Genomic DNA, 23,933 nt, shown 5'->3' on the forward strand with positions numbered 1-23,933 from the left:
TAATAGCTAAAGAGTAGAAACTCAAATGTCCATCAACTAATGAATGGATACATAATATGTGGTATATCCATACAATGGAATATTACTCAGCAGTAAAAAGAAATGAAATAATGACACGTTACAATGTGGATGAACTCTGAAAACATTATGCTAAATCAAAGAATGCAATTATAAAGATCACACATTGCAGGATTCCATTTATAGAAAATGTTCAGAGTAGGCAAATCTATAGAGACAGAAAGTAGTTAGCGGCTGCCTAGGGCTGGGGGTTCTGGGGGGAAATTGAGAGTGACAGCTAATGGGTATGAGGCTCCTTTTTGGGGGGTGATGAAAATGTTTAAAATTGATGATGGTGATAGTTTCACAACTCTGTGAATATATTAAAAACCACTGAACTGTACACTTTAAATTGGTGAATCGAATGGTAGGTGAATTGTATCTCAATAAAGCTGTTATCAACAACAACAGCAATAAACCTCGGTGTACGATCTGTGAGCAGGTGAAGCCATCAGCGCTGGTAAGGCCCTACCACAGCTGCAGTTACCCACCTATCTACTTAGGACAGAAGAATCTCAAAGTTACAAATTCTTTCCAACCTACTGTGATTATTTTGTAAATGAATTTATGTGTCTGAAATTAAAAGCAATGATTCATCAAAGCAATTAGTTCAGCCACTAAGCTTAAAAAACAGATTGATATTAAATTTTCAAATTTCAAATGCCCAAGATATATCATTTTCTACTTCGTGTGTTTACTAGGAGAATAATATTCATATGAGCTCACTGTGTAAACTGTATTACATCATATTTAAACTTTATTCCTAAACCCCTTTAAATGTAATTCAATAGTTTCCAGTCTTATATAAAGTCATTCTACCTTTGGAAGAAAGGAAGAAACTCTGAAGCTCAAATATCCAAACCTATCTTAGTAAAGCATACATTCTTCTGTGCATTCTGTCACTATTCTGTGATTATGGCACTAGACAAAGTACATCATTTACCTCTCGATATAGACCCACAGATAAAAAGAAAAAGCAAATCTGATTACCAAACACCAGATTACTGTTCTATCGTCACCGGATTAAAATTTAAACCACACGGCTGAAATAAATGTTCATGAAGACAAAAAAGGGGGTGAAATTCAGTTTTACAATAAAGTGTTCCCCTCTTACTCCTTTAATGAAGTACTAAGAACGTAAAGAAAGGCTATTCTGCACCGTAGCCAGCTCCTAGAAAAAAGAGTGCCCGGAACGCTGGCACATGGGAAACACTAGGAACTATGCAACCTGGATTACTCCTGGGGTACTGGAATATTTTCCTTTATTGACATGGAATAAAAATGCCCAAGTAGAGCAAGAGGAGACTCGGCTGCCCTGCTCGCAAAGCTCGCAAAGCTGCTCGGGCAGTCAGTACCAGCCCTGGCCGAGCCCTTACCGTCCTCCTCCCGCGTCCCCCCCCCCCCCCCCACACCCCGCCAGCATCCAGGAGCAAGGTCCCTGAGGGCCAGCTTCGCGAAGAGAGGATCCAGAAGGCGGTCACTGGACGCGCGTGTTACAGAGCCCGTTTTTGTTTTGTTTAAAAAGCAGATTCCTATCAGAGCCCAGCCTCCCCACTCCCGGGGGGATAGGGGGAAGTGGCAGCAGGGGGCCGGCGTGCAGAGCGAGAATAAAAGAATGACCGAGTACAACCTGCCGTGCCAGCTAACACCGGAGGGCAGGAAAGGTAAGAGGCGGCGATGAGGCCCGAAGGGGAAGGAAACTGGTCTCCAGTCCTCCACGCCACCCCACGCGGCCGGAGCCTCCCAGGTCCCGCCCCGGGCTCGCCGCCCTGCCCCGGCGCCGGCCGCAGCCTCCCGCCCTCCCCGACCCTCCCAGGACGCGCTTCCTCCGGAGCCGGACCCCCGCCCTGGCCTCCTCGCGGGATAAGGCGGGTCAGTTCAGTCCGCTTCTCGGCAGAGGTGACTCGCGCGGCGGTGTAAACACTGCGAGACCAGCTGCGCGCGGCCCATCCCCCCCGCCGGGGTCCGTAACCTCTTCGCGCAGCCCTGCCCGGCGCCCCGCGCTCTCCGCGGGCGGGCGCGCCGCCCGCCTTCCCCTTTCTCCAAGTCCCGCTCCCCGACCGCTGCCCGGGGGCACTCAGCCTCCTTCCCCAGCTCCCGGCCGGTGTCACCGCCACAGCCTCTGGAAAACCCTCCGCAAACCCCGGAGCCAACAACACAGGCGCGGGGCGGGGGCGCGGAGGGAGGCGGTGGCACTCGGGACGGCGAGCCTTTCTCGCCGCACCCTCCGCGCTCCCTCGCACCAGCCTCGGCGGCCCGCGCGCTCTTACCTGTTCTCCGCGTCGCCCAGGAAGACCGCCGCGTCGCCTTCCCTCCCGGCAGGGCCGCGGACTAGCCGCCGCCGCCGCCGCCGTTGGCCGGGCGTCCGGAGGGAGCCGGGGCCTCCCCGGCTGCCCGAGCCGCTCCACTGGGAGAGGAGGAGACAAAACAGCGGCGCGCCGCCCCACGCAGAGCCCCCCGCCCGCGCCGCCCCGCCAAGCCCCCCCAACCGCCGAGGCGACGGCGGCGACACTGAGCCCGGCGCGGGGAGCAATGGTGGCCCCCGCCCTCGCCCCGCTCCCGGCCCCCTCCCTCCGCCTCGGCTCCTCCCCCTCGGCCTCCAGCCGCCGCCAACAGGACAGTCGAGTCCGCCTCCCCCACCCCGCCCGCTCAGAGCGCTCCTCCCCTCCCCACGCGGCGAGGGGGGGCGGCACCGCCAGTCACCGCCGCGCCTGTCAAACCCGGGCCGGCTATTTATACCCCGCGGGACCCGCCGCCCTCGGCCCCCACCAGCCCGCCCACCAGGCCTCGATGGCTCTCTCGAATCTCGCCCGCCCTGTAGCCCCCAACTTCTCCCAAGCACGCCTTCTCAGGTAAAGACTCTCGCCACTTCTCCCGCTCCCTGCTCGGGGCTCCCCCATCCTGCTCCCGACTCCGGCCCCGGCCCGGGACTGGCGCGGGGGCTCCCAAGCGCGGGCAGGCGTGTAGGGGCGCGCGTGCACCTGCAGCGGCCGCCGGCCCGGAGCGCACGCACACACCCTCGCCACTCTCTGAGGTCCCACGCGGGCGCCGGCTGTCACCCCATCCCCAGCTCCGGACTCCCGCCCTTCTCCTCAAGGGATTGCTCTGCACTCAGGCAGCCTGACAGTCAGTGGGGGCCGGAGGTCGTTGAAACTCCTAGCCCGGGTCCTTCCCGTCTGGACTCCAAAGCCTGGGCTAAGTAGAAGGTGGGGCCGCGGGCGGGCCGGAGCGCGCCCCCGGCCCCGCCCCGGCCCGTGACGCTCGCGGAGCCCCGCCCCGGCCGCCTAGCGCCCCTCCGCGCCGCCGGCTCCTCCTCCTCCTCCTCCTCCTCCTCCTCCTCCTGCTCGCTTGCAAACGCCCGGCCTAGTACCCCCGCGGACCCCGCCCCATTCCCAGAAATTACCACCCGCCCAACGGCCGGGCCGCGCGGCGGTTGGTGCCCGCGTTAACTGACGGGCGGGCGGCGGGGCTCAGCGCGCAGCTGCGGAGCGCGGCGGGCGGTCCCTTGGCTCAGCCCCGAAAGCTGCGGGCGCCCGCCCCGGGCCATTGTCGCTGCTCGCTCGGTCGGCGACGGACGGAGAAGTACCCTAAGTCCGAGGATCGTCGGCGCGAGAATGAGGGAGTGGGTGAGCGCGGGAGGATTTTGGTGCCTGCGAATTCGAAAATGAAAACCCAGCTGTAGCCGCATGCTTCTGGTTTCCCCACTTTCACACAAAGGGGAACCTCTGAGCAGGGCACTCACGCGCCTTCAAGTGCACAAAAGCCAATGACACGGTGCCCGGGATTGTCCTGCATTTGGAGCGCCTCATTAATGATCTTTCTTACGCCCAGTTCTGCACACAAACGCCTCAATCTCTTCCCCCACCACTACAGTTGGCCGGCGCCGCATTGGCTTGTATTTGTTTAACAAAGAACAGTGACTGTCCCGGTGCGCGTGGGGACCGACTCTGGTCCCCTCTCGGGCTCCTGCAGCCGCCCTCCGGTGGACCTGGCGCAGTACTGATTCGCCAGGTTCGTTTCCCGGCTCCAGACTCACTCCTTTTGCGGCTCCACAGCCAGTCCTGAGCGTAGAAGAAACCCAGAGGAATACAAGTGGTATCTGTTCTTGAAAGTGACGTGGGAACCATGGAGATAACCCTAGAGTAGGGCTCAAACGTCAAAGGCCCTACTGATTGAAGTCCCTGAAGAGCCGAAGAATTTAATGATCTCTTTCTTTTTTTAAGCTAATAATGCCTGTTTATTTACCGGGGAGCGGAGGCGGGGGCGGGGGAGGGGGGGTAGAGGGGCATTCTTTCTCTCCTATCCTAAAAAGCAACTCTGGGTACTTCTTAAGAGATTTTTACTTTTAAACGTAGGGGAAATCTGGATAGCAAATAGGGTTAGTCATAGAGATCCCCTGAACTCAGATGAAGTTTTATGGATTCCTGAGTTGTATGTAAAACATAGCGATTCTTGCCACTCTTTTGAACTAAAGGATTTATAAAGCCTTATAACACTGAAACCTTTTATGCACATTAAACAGAACACTACAAACAGCACCCTTTCTAGGGCAGTATTCCTAATCCCCTTTTTCCTGCTAAGAAACAAACAAATAAAAAACCTATCATTTAAGGGAACCATTATCCACTTTGATATTTGTAAGGACTTAATAATCAACACTACTGCATCTCCATGACCCTAGCATGGCATATTAAGGAGCATGCAACAACAACGCCTGATTTCTATAGTTAGGAACAGATCTCACCTGCTGGGGCAAATCATTCCTGTTTGCAGCTAACATGAGAAGAAATGTATCTCCTCTACCGTCAGTTGGAAGTAAGCTGGAAAGTCCCAGGAAGAAACAGTGGTAAATAACATTAGTGTTCCCGATTTTTCACTGCTCCATGCGCGCCCTTTGAAATGTGGTTTTGTAGCTCCTCTCATTAGAGACGGACTGTTTCTGCACTCCACAGACGTTGGGCTTAGACCATTCCACTTGCTTTTGGCCAAAGGAATATGGGTGATAGTGTGACAGTTCTGAGCCTGACCTTAGGAGGTATTGCATGTTGCTGCTTGCCTCTCTCACATGTGCCTTTCACAATATGAAGAACATGCCTGGGAAGTCTGCTAGTACAAGAAGAATGAGAGACATGGCGGGGGGGATGTCTAGAACCACCCCCAGCTTGAAGCCAGTGACCTGCAAAAAAAAAAAAAAAAAAAAAAAAGATTGTTATTTTAAGCACTGTGTTTTGGGGTGTTTTGCTACCCAGAATTAGTGTTGCTCTCACTGACCGGTACAATAGGAAATGGAGCAATCTGCTGCTTTTTTATTTTTAATTTATTTTTGGCTGCGTTGGTTCTTCGTTGCTGCGCGTGGGCTTTCTCTAGTTGCGGCGAGCATGGGGCTACTCTTTGTTGTGGTGCGCGGGCTTCTCATTGCGGTGGCTTCTCTTGTTGCAGAGCATGGGCTCCAGGTGCGGGCTCAGTACTTGTGGCTCGCGGGCTCTAGAGCGCAGGCTCAGTAGTTGTGGCTCGCGGGCTCTAGAGCGCAGGCTCAGTAGTTGTGGCGCACGGGCTTAGTCGCTCTGCAGCATGTGGGATCTTCCCGGACCAGGGCTCGAACCCATGTCCCCTGCCTTAGCAGGCGGATTCTTAACCACTGCGCCACCAGGGAAGTCCCACAATCTGCTCTCTTGACCTTGAAGGTGCCAAATTTGATGTCTCTTTGACAGTGGGTCTTGGAAAGACACATCCCTTGTGGAAGCCAGTGAAGAAAGAAACCCAGAAAGTTTGTAGCAAAGCACTCTAAAGAATTCAGTAGGAAAGGGCTGATGTGGCCAGTAGTCCTAGAATAATCGCAGAATAGGAGAGCTCTACGTGGTAACTAGATTGCTGTTGCTTCTGTTTTTTATATTACACAGTTCACTTTTTAATTATACAAGTGATTCATTGATACATTCTCATCATCAATTTTCAGATAATACAAAATAGACTTTTAAAAAAGCTAAGTCTCCTTTCCTTCTCTGCTTTCCTTTCCATGCCTCACCCTCCACACATACCCAGCCATCCCATACCTCCACTGTTCCACGGGTAACCATAAATGATAGTTTAGCATTTAAGCTTCCAGACTTTTTTCTGTGCATTTATGTACATATACATGCATATATATATATAGACCAAATATTAGTAAGATTATATAATATATGTACTAAGTACAGTAATCTTGTACTTTTCTCTATTTCCCTTTTGTTTTCTCTAATTATCTAAGAAAGTCTCTTTTTAAGATCTTCCTAGGACTACTCAGCCTGTCTTCAGTATGATAGGCTAACCAAGGGAAGAGGTTGTCCCCACTTTTATATCAGAACGTTAAGTGGAAGAAGGACCCCTTAGCACCTGCCTTAAGGGGAGGAGTGATACTCAACACGAGGAGTGAAGGAGAAGACTAAATTCTCTGAGTGGTAGCCAGTAAATCATTTGCCCCTCCCAAACTGGAAATTCTCTTTCTGGGCAAATCCTTGAGCACTTTGAGTTATAGCTGATTAAATAAGGCTGTATTCCCTTATAACATTTCAAAGTGGGTAACCCAAGAGGACAAAGAAATGCCATGCTGTCTTTTCTGACCAGCCTCGGGAGTCATGCACCATGACTTATGCCCTGTTCTACTGGTCATACAAACCATTCGTAACTCAGCGTGGGAGGGCACTGCACAAAGACACGGACACCCGAAGATGAGGATCAGTAAGGCCGCGTTGGAAGCCGTGTGTCACAAGAGCTGCCGCAGCTGTGAATTTTGAGTGACTGACACAGGCTTTAAACTTGTTGGATTCCCTGGGCTTCCCTGGTGGCACAGTGGTTGAGAGTCCGCCTGCCGATGCAGGGGACACGGGTTCGTGCCCCGGTCCGGGAAGATCCCACATGCCGCGGAGCGGCTGGGCCCGTGAGCCATGGCCACTGAGCGTGCGCGTCCGGAACCTGTGCTCCGCAACGGGAGAAGCCACAACAGTGAGACACCCGCGTAAAAAAAAAAAAAAAAAAAACTTGTTGGATTCCCTCACTGCAGGTGGGTAAATCCCAGATTACCAACAACCATGTAGACTTTATAAGGACAGCCAGAAAAATCTCTTCTTTTGTCTCTCTTTAAAGAATAAGCGGTTCTGGGCAACTATCCAGTTCTATAACGGTGTTAACCTACCTTATTTGTGAGCCACTGTATCCACACCTCTCACGGCCCCTTTCTGGGCGTCTCCAAAGATGATTATTCATAACTCTCCCATATTCTGGGTCTGTAAAAGAACCCAGTCCCCAAACTCATGTTTTGTTTTAGGTACCATCTTGCCTTTTACGAGTCAGAATCTCTTAAACACTGTATATTAAACAAGTTATAAGAGGCCTGCCTGAGAGAATGATGAAAACCAAAATAATTTTGGAGGAACGTGTGAAGTTTCCAGAATCCAATGAAACAATTCTTGAGAATGACATTTGTACTGTCAAATGCAATCAGGTAAAACAAGCAGAAAGTATAAAGTTTTTAATATAGAAGGGAAGCCAAATCATCATGAGTTGCAGGTGTAATTTTACCATGTAATGTTTTCTAGTAAAATAAGTATTTAATGTCATTTCATAATTTAAGTTCTTGATATATTTTAAAAGCAGTCGTCTCTTTAGAATAGTGCTTTAGTTGGAAGCATTGTATTAATTCCATCCACAAATAAATTACTTTTTTAAAAAATATAATAGTGCTTATTTATTTTTACTTGTTGACAGTTTGCTTTATTTATTTATTTATGGCTGTGTTGGGTCTTCGTGTCCGTGCGAGGGCTTTCTCTAGTTGTGGCAAGCGGGGGCCACTCTTCGTCGCGGTGCGCGGGCCTCTCACTATCACGGCCTCTCTCGTTGCGGAGCACAGGCTCCAGACACGCAGGCTCCAGACGCGCAGGCTTAGTAATTGTGGCTCGCGGGCCCAGTTGCTCCGCGGCATGTGGGATCTTCCCAGACCAGGGCTCGAACCCGTGTCCCCTGCATTGGCAGGCAGATTCTCAACCACTGCGCCACCAGGGAAGACCACTGCGCCACCAGGGAAGCCCACAAATAAGTTACTTTTAAAGAACATTTTGGGACTGCCCTGGCGGTCCAGTGGTTAGGATGCCGTACTTCGAATGCTGGGGGCACAGTTTCCATCCCTGGTTGGGGAACTAGAATCCCACATGCCACACGGTGCAGCCAAAAATACTTTTTTAAAAAAAGAACATTTTATTGCTTTTTAAAAATATTTGAAGTGTCTAAGATGGATTACACTTTATTCTTGTTAGGATTTCTAATAGTTTCCATGTCAAAAGCAATTTTTGTAAGCAGATTTTGCCTCCTTATCTTTGTTATAAAATTAAAAGTCCAGGGGGCTTCCCTGGTGGCGCAGTGGTTGAGAATCTGCCTGCTAATGCAGGGGACACGGGTTCGAGCCCTGGTCTGGGAAGATCCCACATGACGCGGAGCAACTAGGCCCGTGAGCCACAACTACTGAGCCTGCGTGTCTGGAGCCTGTGCTCCGCAACAAGAGAGGCCGTGATAGTGAGAGGCCCGCGCACCGCGATGAAGAATGGCCCCCGCTTGCCACAACTAGAGAAAGCCCTCGCACAGAAATGAAGACCCAACACAGCAAAAATAAATACACAAATTAATAAACTCCTACCCCCAACATCTAAAAAAAAAAAAAAATTAAAAGTCCAAATGAAATGTACATGAAGACATTTTATTAGTGATTTAAGATTACATTACTCTTTAAATTTTCTGAATGAAATTGGTTTCTTAATAAAATTCAGGATAAATGCTATAGTAGTTAATTAAAACACAAAGGTAAATATCTTCCATGGAGAAAGATCTGAAATAAATTTCCATATCTGCAGGCTGACTAGTTTTCAAGGCCATTTAGCTGCTTCTTCCATGCTGCTAAGGCAAAATGAGTTAATTGAAATTTTCCTTTCCGTTCATTTCCCTAAAGATTAGAAAAGCACACCAAAAGCCTTGCTTTTCCCATTATTTATTTGCCTTCCTCTCTGGGGATTTTTCCTACTGGTCAGCTAATCAGAGTGGGCAGCATTATTTTAGCAGTAGTAAACAATAACAGCAATAATGACTATAATATTGGCCCCTATCAGTATACCACTGGATACTTTGTGTTCATTTATCTTATGAATTCTGGGACTTCCCTGGTGGTGCAGTGGTTAAGACCCCGAGCTCCCAATGCAGGGGACCCGGGTTCGATCCCTGGTCAGGGAACTAGGTCCCACATGCATGCCGCACCTAAGAGTTCACGTGCCACAACTAAGGAGCCCACCTGCCACAACTAAGGAGCCCGCAAACCACAACTAAGACCCGGCACAACCAAATAAATAAATGTTAAAAAAAAAATCTTGGGCTTCCCTGGTGGCGCAGTGGTTGAGAGTCCGCCTGCCGATGCAGGGGACACGGGTTCGTGCCCCGGTCCGGGAATATCCCACATGCCGCGTAGTGGCTGGGTCCATGAGCCATGGCCGCTGGGCCTGCGCGTCCGGAGCCTGTGCTCCGCAACGGGAGAGGCCACAACAGTGAGAGGCCCGCGTACGGAAAAAAAAAAAAAAAAAAAAAAATCTTATGAATTCTGTATAATTATCCCATCCTACATTTCATGCTGAAGTTATGAGAGATTAAGCCACTTGTTCAAAGTTACACAGTAGACAGTGGAGTTGGAGATTGAATTCTCCAGAGCCTGTGCTCTTGACCACGTACATCTAAAATGCAGCCTTGTTTCAACTGTTCATGTCCAAACATCACGGATGAAAAGTATTGCCCTCTGATTCAGCCTTGACACCAGCTTCATGTCCCATTCCCCCCCAGATTCGTCGGGTACTGCTGCCACCTTGCAGCCCTATTCCCCTCTGTTTGGCATCCCTGTTCTGCCTGTGACAGAAGGCACTGCTGCAGATGGTTGAGTGTTTCTGGCCGCACTCCCTATCTGCCTCTCCAGACACTCCCTTTTCCTCTGGTTGCCGGCATATTCCCTCTACTCCACCCTGTAGCTCCTGTATCCTGTTCTTCCTGTCTGCCGCATTGTGTCTGAGTAGGCTCTCCATATCTGCTGATGACACTGACTGCTAAGCAAAAAGAAAGAGGGAAATTTAAGGCCAGGACAAGAAGCCAATCAATATGGAGGATAAAAGGTCACAGGAGAACCATAATTAAAATGTGAATCCCAGACAGAAAAGAATGGAATAGATGGGAAGAGGAATTGAGAGTTTTAAAATACTGTGAACCTATAGGAAAGACTGGAAACTCCCATAACGTAAAGGAGAGAGGGAAATAAAAATAGTTCTGTGGTTCAAATTAATATTCAAGAGTCTATGAATAAGTACAGTAATTGCTAATATCTGTACTTACACGAGATCAGAGTCCTAAATACCAACAAAATGCTTGGGAAATCTGGCATCATCTTAATAGGTAGTGTTGATCAAACATGTATTTCCTTTTAATCTTTTTTTTTTTTAATCATAACAACCCAGTCAGGAAGGTATTATCATCATTTTGCAGATTATGAAACTGAGGCAACTGAAAGGGTAGAACAACTTTTCCAAGCCCACCAGCAAGTGAGTAGCGGAGCCAGGCAGGAAACCTAAGCGGGCTGGCTCCAGACTCCCTGCTCTCAACACTCCTCAGGCTGCCCAGATAAACTCTCCCTCACATGAAACCCCCAGTCTGGGCCTTGCAGTAGGGACTGCTATCCGCCTTTCAAGGAGGAAAGCTGGCTTTCACAAATAGTACCTCCAAGGCCGAGGGCGAGGTCGGGCTGGCTTCTCCCTATTCTGTGCTCTCCCGTGATTCGAGGTCGGCAAAGGAGCACAGTTCACAATTCAACAAGCCCGAAAGTGGCTTATATTCTACTAGAGAATCCCAGAGCCCACTTACAAAGGCTGCATTTTTATTTGGTTGCCTGAGTGGAGAAAGAAAATTAAAACATACTGTACTATTTTTAATTAATCAACTGCGTGACATGCCTCTAAAATAATTTTCTTAGGTTCATTGGCCACATACTCTCTTTTCTTCATGTGATGATTTTGCAATAGTATTTTTATGGAGAGAATACAAAGAATTAATTTTCTCCTCTAGCTTAGAATATTAAAATTTGGTTGTTTTTTTGTTTTGTTTTGTTGTGGTTTTTTTTTTTGCGGTACGCGGGCCTCTCACTGCTGTGGTCTCTCCCGTTGCGGAGCACAGGCTCCGGACGCGCAGGCTCAGCGGCCATGGCTCACGGGCCCAGCCGCTCCGCGGCATGTGGGATTCTCCCGGATCGGGGCATGAACCCGCGTCCCCTGCATCGGCAGGCAGACTCTCAACCACTGTGCCACCAGGGAAGCCCCTCCATGAAGTTTTTCCTGAGTCAACGATGCTGTATTTGTCCTCAGTTTATCATCACTGTATACAGCAGGCTTACATCTTACACAGGAGTTAGGCTCCAAAGTCAGCGAGCAAGGACAAAAAATGTTATAGTGCAAAAGATCTCTCGAAATTTCCTAAGAAGGTGCCAATTTAGAGAGCAATTACTGCTCTCCCTAGGTCAAGGGCACTCTCCTTCAGCACTACAAAGCTAAAGCTAAAGTCAGCCGTGGCTTGGCAAAATGTCTAAGCTGGGAAAGACACAGGAACTGAGCAGGACAGTTCCTTTTTTTTTTTTTTTTTTTAGCGGTGCCACGAGGCTTGTGGGATCTTAGTTCCCCAAGTCAGGCCCGCAGCAGTGAAAGCACTGAGTCTTAACCGCTGGGCCGCCAGGCAGTTCCCAGGACAGCTCTTCATCTCCCATACACAGTCCCTCCAAAGCGTGTGGCAGCTGAGAAGCATGTGACTCCCCATTTAAATCCTTCTCTTAGTCTCAGTGCATATGGCTGACTTCCTGTAAATTAAATGCACAGGTGATAGGATTCTGATTTCTGGTCCCACCACTTACTAGATATGTAACCATGGCCAAGTTATTTAATCACTTATTTTCTCTACCCCTCGGTTTACATCTGCAAAAAGGAACAGTAATAAGGCCCCATTAATAAGCTTGTTGTAAGGGTTAAATTGTTGATAGTTAACCTGTAAAATAATACTATTTACCTTCTAGGCTTTCCATGAAAATTAGATGCGCTTACACATATATAAAGCACTTAGAAAAGTGTCTTGGCATATGTTAGTGCTCAATAAATGTTACCTACTTTTAAAAGTTTAAAAAAATCTTATTGAGGTACAGTTGACTTACAATGTTGTGTTTAATTTCTGCTGTACAACAAAGTGACTCAGTTTACATACATATATATTCTTTTTCATATTCTTTTCCATTATGGTTTGTCACAGGATATTGACTATAGTTCCCCGCGCTCTACAGTAGGACCTTGTTGTTTATCCATCCTCTATATACTAGTTTGTACCTGCTAATCCCAATCTCCCAGTCCTTCCTTCCCCCACTCTCCTCCCCTTTGGCAACCACAAGTCTGTTCTCTATAAATATTACCTGTTATTATTACTTATCTCTCTGTCTTACTTTCTTCTGCTGCTTGTAAAAGATTAGATGAGAAGCACTTAGTATCGCAGAGCAAGTACTCTGTAAGGGTTAGGTATTATCATTATCATTATTATCATTTCACTACTGTGTCCTCCCTACTGCGTGTTTCTTGGGGGCAGGGACATTATCTTTCACAACTTTGTGCCCTTGCAGTGACTCAAAATAGTGCCCGGTGCATATGTCACTCAAAAGATAGTCGAAAATCAGATAATGTTTCCCCCCTCCAAATTCTTGTTACATGGATTTAATTTTTACAAGTTCATAAAGAAATAAACGCAGTGTGTATCCATGAATACCTGAATGGCTCTCCTACCCTCTGAAACCGTCTTTACCATCTTGGGCAGCACAACGCTTCATCGCAAGCACTCCCCCAGGGGGCGCTGAAGAACTTCCTGAATAAGGACTTATTCACGTACCAGAGTTGGAATGTGAATTACTTGGGGGTAAATGTTGACTTTGGCTTCTCCGAGTTTTACTGAGGACATTTGTACCATAAAAACTGATCTTTAAAGCTAGTAATTCATGATCTGTGGTTTGAAACCACCTTGGAAATGATTCCAGGACACCAAGAAATATATAATCCTAGATTTGTAACTGATTACAATTTTTTTTCTATCTTAGGTCTCCTGTCTTTTAAATAAAGATAATAATACCAACTGACCTCAAAACCTTGGTGACGAATAATAAACATGATGCTTAGGAAGTTAACGTGACGAGAGGACTAGAGCCTATTAGTTAAAAGACTCCATTGTCAATATGTGTTTATGTGTAGCTGATTCACTTTGCTGTACGGCAGAAACTAACACAATGTTGTAAATCAACTACATTCCAGTAAAAATTAATTTAAAAATAAAAGACTCCATGATCAGAGATAATTCTTTCCATACGTGTACTTATTAGGAAGGTTTTTCCCTTTTTACAGCTCACATCTTTCAAAAGGACCACGTGGAGAGAGAGAAAGGGAGACTCTCAGACGGCAGCATCACCGAAATAACCTTTCCAGTGAATGAGATAGATGACAGAGGTGTCAGCCAGATAGAGCTCTGTGGACCCAGGTAGGTGTCAAATACTCCTCTGTCTTAGTTTAACAAATGGGAAAACATTATTCTCCTAGCAACTGGTGTGATCTTTTCTCTTAGGAATGAGACCCACCTCTGTTGGGAAAATTCCATGGCGAGCCTGCTTGGAAGCTGAGACCCAAGTGTGAGGAAGCACTGCCCAGCCTAGAACAAGGAGAGGGATTTGTTGACTGCAGTGGACAGGGCTTTGGGAAGGCTGAGCTGTTGAGATGACAGAAAGCTGGCTGTGCCCTGTGAGATGCATCCGTCCAGCGACCTCACAAACCCTTAGCAAAGTTATTAACCTCACGCAGTACTTGGCAGATAAGGAATTCAGTGGAAACAGTGAAGACAGTGCTCCTAACGTCCATCTTGGCCTAGGGCAGCGACACAGGGAGCCCTGAGGAAGCAAGCTTCCAGGGATTCACAGAAATCTCAAAACCGGATCCGGACTCTGACAGTCCATCAATTTACGTGGGTGCCAGCACAAAGTTTTCCTAAGTCTCTGAAGGTGGGAAGGCCCCAATCCCATCTGGTTTACATTAGTAGTAATAGTAAGATAAAGGTAGCTTATTTACAACATTATGCATCTTTGAGCAAAATGGAGGGAAAATAAGAAAAAAACATTTTTAAGTACTTTAAAGTCAAACAGTAGAGCACTTTGCCTACAAAGCCAGGCAGACCACTTTTACTATGAGAGCAGAAATAAATGATAAGAAGGGAACTTCCTTGCTGTGTTAACAATTTTGAGCAAAGTGTGGGAAAATACTTTAAAGCAGAGATTGTTTTGCTTTATTCTAACACCTATCCAGAAATCAACGGTCCTCAAACAGAGATTTGAATTTTATCCTTTCTTATCTGAAGATTTAGTTTTTTAGAATAAAGTTAGCTTTTTTCTTATTAGAAAAATAACACATGGCTATTTTTAAAGTTTTAAAACACAATAGGATAAATCCACACCTTTTAAAATTATTTTTTTAAAAACCCGAACTCCTGGGACTTCCCTGGTGGCGCAGTGGTTAAGAATCCACCTGCCAACGCAGGGGACGCGGAGCAACTTAGCCCATGCGCCACAACTACTAAGCTTGCGCTCTAGAGCCCGTGAGCCACAACTACTGAGCCCACGTGCCACAACTACTGAAGCCCGTGCACCTAGATCCCGTGCTCCATAACAAAGACAAGCTACCTCATTGAGAAACCCGCGCACCACAATGAAGAGTAGCCGCTGCTCGCCGCAAGCCCGTGCGCAACAACAAAGACCCAACGATGAAGACCCAACGCAGCCATAAATAAATAAATTTTATTTAAAAAACCCAAAACAAAAACTAACAAACAAACAAAAAACCCAAACTCCCTCATGGTTTTCAGGGAAGTTTTTATTTGTTTATTATTTAGTTATTTGTTTGTTTGTTTTGGGCTGTGTTGGGTCTTCATTGCTGCGTGCGGGCTTTCTCTAGTCGCGGCAAGCGGGGACTACTCTTCGTTGCGGTGCAGAGGCTTCTCACTGCGGTGGCTTCTCTTGTTGCGGAGCACGGGCTCTAGGTGCACGGGCTTCAGTAGCTGTGGCACATGGGCTTAGTTGCTCTGTGGCACGTGGGATCTTCCTAGACCAGGGCTCGAACCCGTGTCCCCTGCATTGGCAGGCGGATTCTTGACCACTGCACCACCAGGGAAGTCCACGCCTTTTTAAAATTATAAAGTTAATTGATCTCCAGCCTCCATGAAATGCAAAGATCATTCTCAGTATGGTAGGAATAGTGTATGCTGACGGTGAGTTAGAGGTGAAGGTTATAGAACTGTCATTGTAGCTTCGGGAAAGAAGGTAAAAGGAGAAAGAACTTTTCACTTTACACATTGAATTAGCTGGACCCCTGGTGGCACACGACAGAAGCTGATTTGAGCCAGCTTAGCCAACTATGGCAACAAGTTTATTGGCTCACACGTCGAACTGTAGGACAGGGAAGGACAACTGTATCAAGACCTCTTACTTTCAGCAGGTTCCCCCCTCTCCATCTTTCTTCTCTGCTTCTCTTGCCAGTTTCACTTTATTCTCTCAAGCCAGCTGCTGCATGAGAGATACTGTGGCCTTCAGGCTCACATCTGCACTGTGTGCACGGGCCTCATAGATGAGAGAGTGCACGAATTCTTACCAATACCACGAGTGCTCTTTCCAGAAGAATAGAAAAATTTTGGAAGAAAAAACTTTTTCAGTATATCCTTTGCTGCCTTCCCTACCACATACACTAAAACACATACTCTTCTTCCCATACATACAATTCCAAAAATGTCCTTGTCTCGCCACTACGTAGCCACGTATATCCTTGTCCCAGCTCCAGGATCTTTATGTTATGTCAATTCACCATCAGGATGGATGAGGGGGCCTCGTTTCCTTATAACTTACAAATAAACAATAAACCTAGGTCTCCTCAATGCACCTAAATATACCATGGGTGGGGGAAAAAATAAGATAAACATTCTTTCGAAAGGAAGGAATGTTCAAAAGAGGGAAAACTGAGAAAGCAACACTCAGAGCACAGACCGCTTCTTCCTGGACAGGGATAGCAAGTCTGTAGACTTAAAGCATTGAACTTTGGAGGGTGCTTTGTAGAGGGTACTACTAAGGCTCTCTGTGTCTACAAATATCCTAGTTGAATGGGCAGAATTGTAAGTTTATAGATAGGGTACAACTGCTGCTGTTTCCACGTGGTAAATTTCTGAGCCCAAAATTTTGCCAGGGCTGCTTGGACACTGTTGAACTCAGTGGCATTTAAATTGAATGGAGAGTAGGAAAAGAAAGATGCAATATATACATATATCAAATCATTATGTAGTACACCTTAAGATTATACAATGTTATATGTCAATTATATTTCAATAAAACTGGAAAAAATAAAATTAAAAATAAATTTTAAAAAAGAAAAGAAAGGAGGGCTTCCCTGCTGGCGCAGTGGTTGAGAGTCTGCCTGCTGATACAGGGGACACGGATTTGTGCCCCGGTCCGGGAAGGTCCCACTTGCCTCAGAGCGGCTGGGCCCGTGAGCCATGGCCGCTAAGCCTGCGCGTCCGGAGCCTGTGCATCTGAGTAGAGGGTAAAGAAACTCCTAAAGGGAGAGTAGGATACCCTTCTCTTTACCGAGGGAAATCTTTAGCCAAAATTTTAAAAATCTTTATTTCTATGAAGTAACAAATATAAAAACTCATTGGTAAATATAAATATTGACAAAGAGAGCAAATCCATGAAATGGCCAGTGTCTAAAGATCATCTTAGAAAAAAAGGAGACGTGGTAACTTGGCAGCAAAGACAAGCAGATGAACAACCGTGCAGGAAATGATTTGGTTCTAGACTGACTTTTCTGGTATTTAGGTGTAAGTTCAGTAGGTTATTTCAAGCCAGCTGAGATAACGGGAGAACGTATTTAACCCAGCGACCCCGGCTGCGGAGTAACTAGGGCAGAAGAATCTGATGCGACCTGACTTCTAGGTGTGCCCAAAGGACTGGGGTGGGAGCGGGGGGCGGGGGCAACCACCAAAGTGTCCTCAGCAGACAAGCATGTTCAATCATTTCTTGTTTTGCTTCACCATTCTGAGTTCAAAGAATCCATAAAAACCGTAGTCATCTGTACAGAGCAACATGAGGTAGCAAAACTTACAGAGAGAGGGCTCAAAAATACAAAAGTTTTAGGAAAGTTAAGTTCATACAACTCAGACAATATAAAAGTTAAGTTTTTCCAGTAAGGGTTAATACCACATTATTCATGTACAATTCACTCCGTTCTGAACGTAAAATTGTAGATGAAATGAAAAATAGAATTAAAACCCTGTGTTCACTGGATCGTTTGAGTTATACTATTGTGAATATTCTAGTTCCATTTGTATTTAATTACTTAAGAAGAATAGAGGAAGCCCTATTAGTGAGAGAAATGTTGATCTTTATGGAGAAGTGTAAGACCCATAATAGCATCATCAGTATAATTAAAATACTATTTCAATATTTACAAAACTAATATAAATTTTTTCCTTAATGTCTGTTTTTAGTCTAGAAAGCAGCTATTGTTCCTCAGATACCAGTCTCTTAGACTTTTCCCTTAGCGGTTTTTTTTTTCTCTCATTTACTTTATTTTATTTTTTTTTTAACATCTTTATTGGGGTATAATTGTTTTACAATGGTGTGTTAGTTTCTTCTTTCCCTTAGTGGTTTTGAGTTTGGTGTCTACGAGATTCTTAGATAGTGGGGAAATGACTCCCCAAATTTGTGTTTCAAAAGTAGTTAAATAATTTTGTTGAAAATGAAAAAAATATTACTTTCACACTGAAACTTTACTTTCTTGTTCTTATATGCACAGGAGGGGGAAAATTATGTAAACATTCTTTTTTTAAAAATATCTGTTTATTTGCCTGCACGGTGTGGCACACCAGGGATCGAACCCCACGCCCTGTATGGAAAGTGCGAAGTCTTAACCCCTGGACCACCAGGGAAGCTCCCTATGTAAATGTTCTGAGTGAAAAACATATTTGGTATTCTAGTAACTGTGCAACAGATTATTTTAAAAGTTGAGGTAGACTGTACGTTTAAAACTAGTTAAATTTTACACTATGTTTATTTTACCACACAAAAAATTGAAAAACATTAAGGTAGAATTAGACTTATAGATAGGCAGTGCGTTTTTTTTTATATATAAGATTATATATTTATTTACTTTTGGCTGCGTTGGATCTTCGTTGCTGTGCTCGGGCTTTCTCTAGTTGCAGCGAGCAGGGGCTACTCTTTGTTGCGGTGCGCGGGCTTCTCATTGCGGTGGCTTCTCTTGTTGTGGAGCATGGGCTCTAGGTGCGCGGGCTTCAGTAGTTGCAGCACACAGTCTCAGCAGTCGTGGCTCCAGGGCTCTAGAGCACAGGCTCAGTAGTTGTGCCGCACAGGCTTAGTTGCTGCACTGCATGTGGTATCTTCCCAGACCAGGGATCAAACCTGTGTCCCGGATTCTTAACCACTGCGCCCCCAGGGAAGTCCTGGCAGTGCATCTTTTAGACACATTATTAAATTTGCCACTTCACGGATTGGTTGCTTATTTTTTCATGACCAAAAAATAATATGTTCCGGATCCGCACTATTCAGTACAGTAGCCTCTAGCCACACGCAGCTCGTGAGCACTTTCACTGTGGCTCGTCCACACTGACATATGCCGTAAGTGCAAAATACTCTGGGTTTCAAAGACTTATACCAAAACAGTAAAAGAGCTCAGTAATAGGTTTTTTTGCTGATGACATATTGACTTGATAATATTTTGGATATAATGAATTAAATAAAATATACTAAGACAATGCATTTCACCTGCTTCTTTTTCCTTTTTTTTTTAATGTGGCTACTAAAACATTGAAAATTACACTCATAACTGGCACTGTATTATCGATGGTCAGTACTGCTCTGGACAGACTTTCTTACAGCAGGAAGAGGTTAGTTAACCCTTTTCTGCACATCCTGGGGAGAGGGGGGTAAAGGACAATGTGGGCAATTTTCCCAGGAAAGGAAAACCTCCAACCTAAGAATCAAGAAATTATTCTTATGATGGGATACTGGGGTATTTATCTTGAACTGTATGACTCCAATATCTGTTCCAAAGCCATCATTTTCTGAAGTTTTCCTTTTTAGGTTTAACCAGAAAAGCTAAATCCTCTGACACTTCTCCCAATAATTTACCCAAAATATTTGAAAAGGAATGTTCCAACGTGGACAAAAGCAGTATAGTATTTTTCCTTCTAGGATAGAATTTTACAAAATTTACAGAAACACTTCCATGTTAAAAAATTTTTTTAAATAGAGCTAATTTGGCAGTAAGACCAAAACTATGTGTTTCATCAGAGTCTAGCCTTTGTCATATATACACAGTGAATACACAGACAGGATCTCTTCAATAACTTGTTTCCTTTGTTCACAGGTAGCATTTAGGTTCAGCACGCTATCTACCTCTTTCAGTCCTCTCAAGCCACCCTCTTCTCTTCTGAGTACCACGCACAAGACCTCAAGCCCCAAGCCTTGCACCAAATCCCTGTTGCTTTCTAACATGAAAGGGAAATCACGTGAAGATTCACTTCCTTCCTGACTTGCAGCTGCAATTGGGCTTGATTATGAATCCCCATCAATCAGTTGTCCTTCCATCCCTCCGCTTCGGTTTTGTCCCTCTCCCTCCTCCGCGCGCGCCCCTCCTTCCCTCTCCCTCCTCCACGCGCGCCCCTCCTTCCCTCTCCCTCCTCCACGCGCGCCCCCCCTTCCCTCTCCTCCACTCTCCGGCTCTCTCGCATTTCTCGTGAGCGTGGTGTTGGATGCTCTCTGACCTAGTGCCCTCTTCTGTTTAAAACTTTCAGTGCGCATCCGAACAATTTACCTCGTTCTCAAAGAAAACCAGCTCTGGAAGAGCTTGACATGATTGGGAGCAAATCTAGTAGGTGTGTGTGCAGGTCGAAAATTTTGTAAACGGAAGCTTCTGAGAAATGCGGGGTCAACAAACAAATTCTAGAGGACTTTGTGAAAATTAGATTTGTCTCACTTTCCTTTCCCCAAACGATGTCTAATACCTTTTAAATTCCTAATATTTCTGATTTAGAGAACATCAACACTCTTTTAAAAGTCAACAAAACCAAGTTCCCTTGCTTTCTCAGTAGACAGGATATATCCATCTCGCTACGCTAATGTTGACATTTTTTTAAGTTGTTTTAACAGAAGGGAATGTTTGTTTAAATATGTACCCTGTCCTTGATGACAGTTCCATTGCTTTCTTCTTTAGCTGCTGAAGGGGCAGAGAGGGACCAAGGATAACTTTCTGCATTCTAATCTGATTATAACTGGATAGGAAGGGGAAAAATGCCAGTTAAGAAGCATTTGGGTGGACCTGGAGATTATCCTAAGCGAAGTAAGTCAGACAAAGAAAAATATCGTATGATATCACTCATCTGTGGGATCTAATTGGGGAAAAAAATGACACAAACGAACTTATTTATATAAAACAGAAACAGACTTACAGATACCACGAACAAACTTGTTACCAAAGGGGAAACGTCGGGGCGGGCAGTGGGGGAGGGATAAATCAGAAGCTTGGGAGGAACATACACACGCTACTATATATAAGATAGACAGCCAGCAAGGACCTACCGTAGAGCACAGGGAAGTCTGCTCGATATCCTCTGATAACCTATATATGAGAAAAGAATCTGAAAAAGAATGAATATATATACGTATATGTATAACTGAGTCACTTCACTGTACACCTGAAACTAACACAACACTGTAAATCAACTATACTCCAATAAAATTTTTTAGAAAAAGAAAAGAAAGCAGCATTTGGGACAGAGACACTCATAGAATGGAGAATGAGGGTCGCATCAAGGCCACACTGTGAACGGCCACTCAGGGTTCTTTCCCAGCCTGACCCTCAACTTCAGCCCTGTTCCCTGTGACCCAGACTCAAATGGACAAAGCCCAGTCCCAGACTCCCAGATCTGACCTTCTGTACTGTGAGAAGTGAGGGTAAAGTCGCCATCACTTTACAAAAGTTTGTTTGTAAAGTGTCCTTGACCTTGACTCCAATTAAATTATATTGCGACCAGTGGAACACAGGTGTCTTAGTTATTTCTCATGTTCCCCAAACTGATAAGTTCCAGAGATATGATTCTCATGGTGAAGAGGGAAATTTGCTTCCTCATGAAATTGTGATTTTTACCAAAATATCAACTTTAAGGACGCCAAAATGAAAGTGAACCGGTACCTACTATGTTCATTACTTGCATAGCATAGAGCTCTGTCCTGGGAGTTTGGGGGTCTAGGTTTCCATACTCAGATTTGCTAACTGGATTTGTGACTTATGACAAGCCACATATACTCTCTAAGCCTGAGTTTTCTCATCTGTGAAATGAAAATTATAATATCTACCTTATCTTCCCCGAAGTTTGTTGTTATGAGGATTGAATGAGATAACATATAAAAATGGTTGTAACCTAGAAAGCCAAAGGTGTTACTAACCGATGTAAAATTAAACCATCCCTTTTGGATTTGAAAATGAAACCATTTGGGAACCCAATTTCACGTTTGACATAGTAAAAAGGGTTCTGTTTGTTATAAAAGTTTAGCAGCAGTGTAACCACTATAACTGTCCCCAAGGGCTTAGAGACAGACACCTTATAAACCATCATGATCGAGACGTACAAGGAGAAAAGTTTCAGCTGCAGTGAAATCAAACGGTCCCCAGATCTGAACGGTCTATGTAAGATTTTTTTCTAATAATGTTTAAATTTTTAAATTGTGGTAATCAATACATAATAGAAAATCTACCATCTTAACTATTTTTAAGTGCACAGTTCAGTAGTGTTAAGTATTGATACATTCACATTGTGGTGCACAGACCTCCAGAACTTTTTCAACCAGCAAAACTGAAACTCTGTACCCATTCAACAACTTCCCCTCCCCACCAGCCCCTGACAACCACCCTCCTGCTTTGTGTTTCTGTGCGCGTGACTATTTTATGTCCCTCAGGTAAGTGAAATCCTACAGTACTTGCCTTTTTGTGACTGGCTCATCTCACTTGGTGTAACGTCCTCATGGTTCATCCACGTTGTAGCCTGTGACAAGGTTTCCTTCCTTTTTAAGGCTGAATCGTATTCCACTCTATGTGTATACCACATTTGGTTTATCCTTTTCACCAGCCGATGGACCTTCAGTTTGCTTCCACCTCGTCTATGCAAGATGTTTGTTATAACAGTAGGGTGCTCCGAATTGGTTCGCTGTTTAAGATCGAAGGAACCCACACATGGACCACCTTCAACGAACGAGAAGACATGGTGTAAGCATGTGTGGGAACTTGTGGGGACAAGAAGGGAGGGTCCCTCTGGATACAGCCTCGCCCAGCTGCTTCTGCTTCGGGAGACTGGGTCAGAGGATCTACAGGAACCAGGACTCGTGTCCACAGCAGCGACCTTCGCTAAAATGACTCACCTTCTTTTGGGGATATCTAGCATTTATAGTTACCCAAAGAGAGGTTTTATTTGAGCCAGTTTGTCACCACTTACGGTGGAGTATGATCCTGGGGCAGCGTGCTGGCCACGTGGCCGCAGAGGCAGGTCACCTCCTCATGGCTTTGGTCTCTGCCTCCAGCCCTGGATGTTGTCTGCTGTGACTAGGAGAGCACGCTTAGCTTCTCCCGAAGCTCACACCACAGGCAGAAGAGCTCAGAGATGAGGCAACCGTTTAGTCTCTGACTTGGGGATGGAGCTGCCAGTGTTTGAGTCTATGCCTCATAGAGCACATACATACATCCAAACTTGAGTTCCATGTCTCCTCCATTCTTCCCCTTAGCACCTTTCATTCATTCATTTCTTCATTTCTTCATTCATTCATTCACTCATTTAATTGTCCTGTCATTCAACAAAAATGCATCAAGTCCTTGGTGTCTAGTGCCTTCATCTGCCCCTCCCACCCCGCCTCTCAGAGGCCCTGAGGGTATCCTGTGCAGGCAGTATTCATGCTCTGGACCTCTGCAGGCTTCTTCTCCACATCAAAAATTGGAGGCTCAATGCTTCAATCCTTCAGATCTCTGCTGTCTTAACTAATTAATTAACATGTTAATTAAAGTGACAAAATGTGTGTTAACTGGTGTTAATATGGTATGTATTTCAGGTAAATTATTCACTCTTAAAATAAAGCCCTTCTGGGCTTCCCTGGTGGTGCGGTGGTTGAGAGTCTGCCTGCCGATGCAGGGGACACGGGTTCGTGCCCCGGTCCGGGAGGATCCCACACGCCGCAGAGCGGCTGGGCCCGTGAGCCATGGCCGCTGAGCCTGCGCGTCCGGAGCCTGTGCTCCGCAATGGGAGAGGCTGCAGCGGTGAGAGGCCCGCGTACCGCAAAAAAATAAATAAATAAAATAAAGCCCTTCTGAGGACAGCACTTTCACCCAAAGGAACAGGACTTGCTCCGTAATTTGTGGGTCTCAGGGCAAAACGAAAATGCAGGGCACCTTGTTCAAAATTAAGAGTTTCAAGACAGGAACAGCAGACCATCAGACCAAACACAGGGCCCTTCTAACTGTGAGGACCCTGCAGCCGCACGGGTTGCACTCCCATGAGGCCAGCTCGGCAAAGCAGTGATGCCAGGTTGGAATGTGAAGCACCACAGCAGGCCGTTAGGGAAGATGGTCTGGATGGGTGATTCTCTTGCTATCTTCCAAATTATGCCACGCAGGCCAGTCTCTGTTGAAACCACTTGTAAATCTATATTTACTGGAGTAGAG

General features: G+C 45.9%; 1 protein-coding gene and 1 long non-coding RNA gene across 9 annotated transcripts in view; one reads left to right on the plus strand and one right to left on the minus strand.

Annotated features, from left to right (window-relative positions):
* ELF2 (E74 like ETS transcription factor 2) overlaps positions 1–5,066 on the minus strand; it is a 95,825-nt gene extending 90,759 nt beyond the window's left edge. For 3 of the 6 annotated variants that reach the window (XM_027103739.1, XM_027103736.1, XM_027103738.1), the window contains exon 1: positions 2,328–2,485. The gene's annotated coding sequence lies outside the window, so the exon portion shown is untranslated. Of the gene's footprint in view, positions 1–2,327; positions 2,572–4,801 lie in introns of those variants that run through there. The other 3 variants (XM_027103735.1, XM_027103745.1, XM_027103734.1) reach the window with 3 other exon arrangements.
* Positions 2,769–22,054, plus strand: LOC113619120 (uncharacterized). Of its 3 annotated transcripts, none has more exons than XR_003432293.1 (4): positions 2,769–2,909; positions 13,527–13,659; positions 20,023–20,103; positions 20,975–22,054. It is a non-coding gene; the product is annotated as an uncharacterized LOC113619120 (long non-coding RNA). The 3 variants fall into 3 exon arrangements; XR_003432294.1 differs by lacking the exon at positions 20,975–22,054 and adding an exon at positions 19,078–19,113 and having other exon boundaries at positions 19,596–20,631; XR_003432295.1 differs by lacking the exon at positions 20,975–22,054 and adding an exon at positions 19,078–19,113 and having other exon boundaries at positions 20,023–20,631.
* The last annotated feature ends 1,879 nt before the right edge of the window (positions 22,055–23,933 follow it).

This window comes from Aethalodelphis obliquidens, unplaced genomic scaffold, assembly GCF_003676395.1.
Source record: "Aethalodelphis obliquidens isolate GAN/ISIS:26980383/991018 unplaced genomic scaffold, ASM367639v1 scaffold6, whole genome shotgun sequence".
Classification (NCBI taxonomy): Eukaryota; Metazoa; Chordata; class Mammalia; order Artiodactyla; family Delphinidae; genus Aethalodelphis; species Aethalodelphis obliquidens.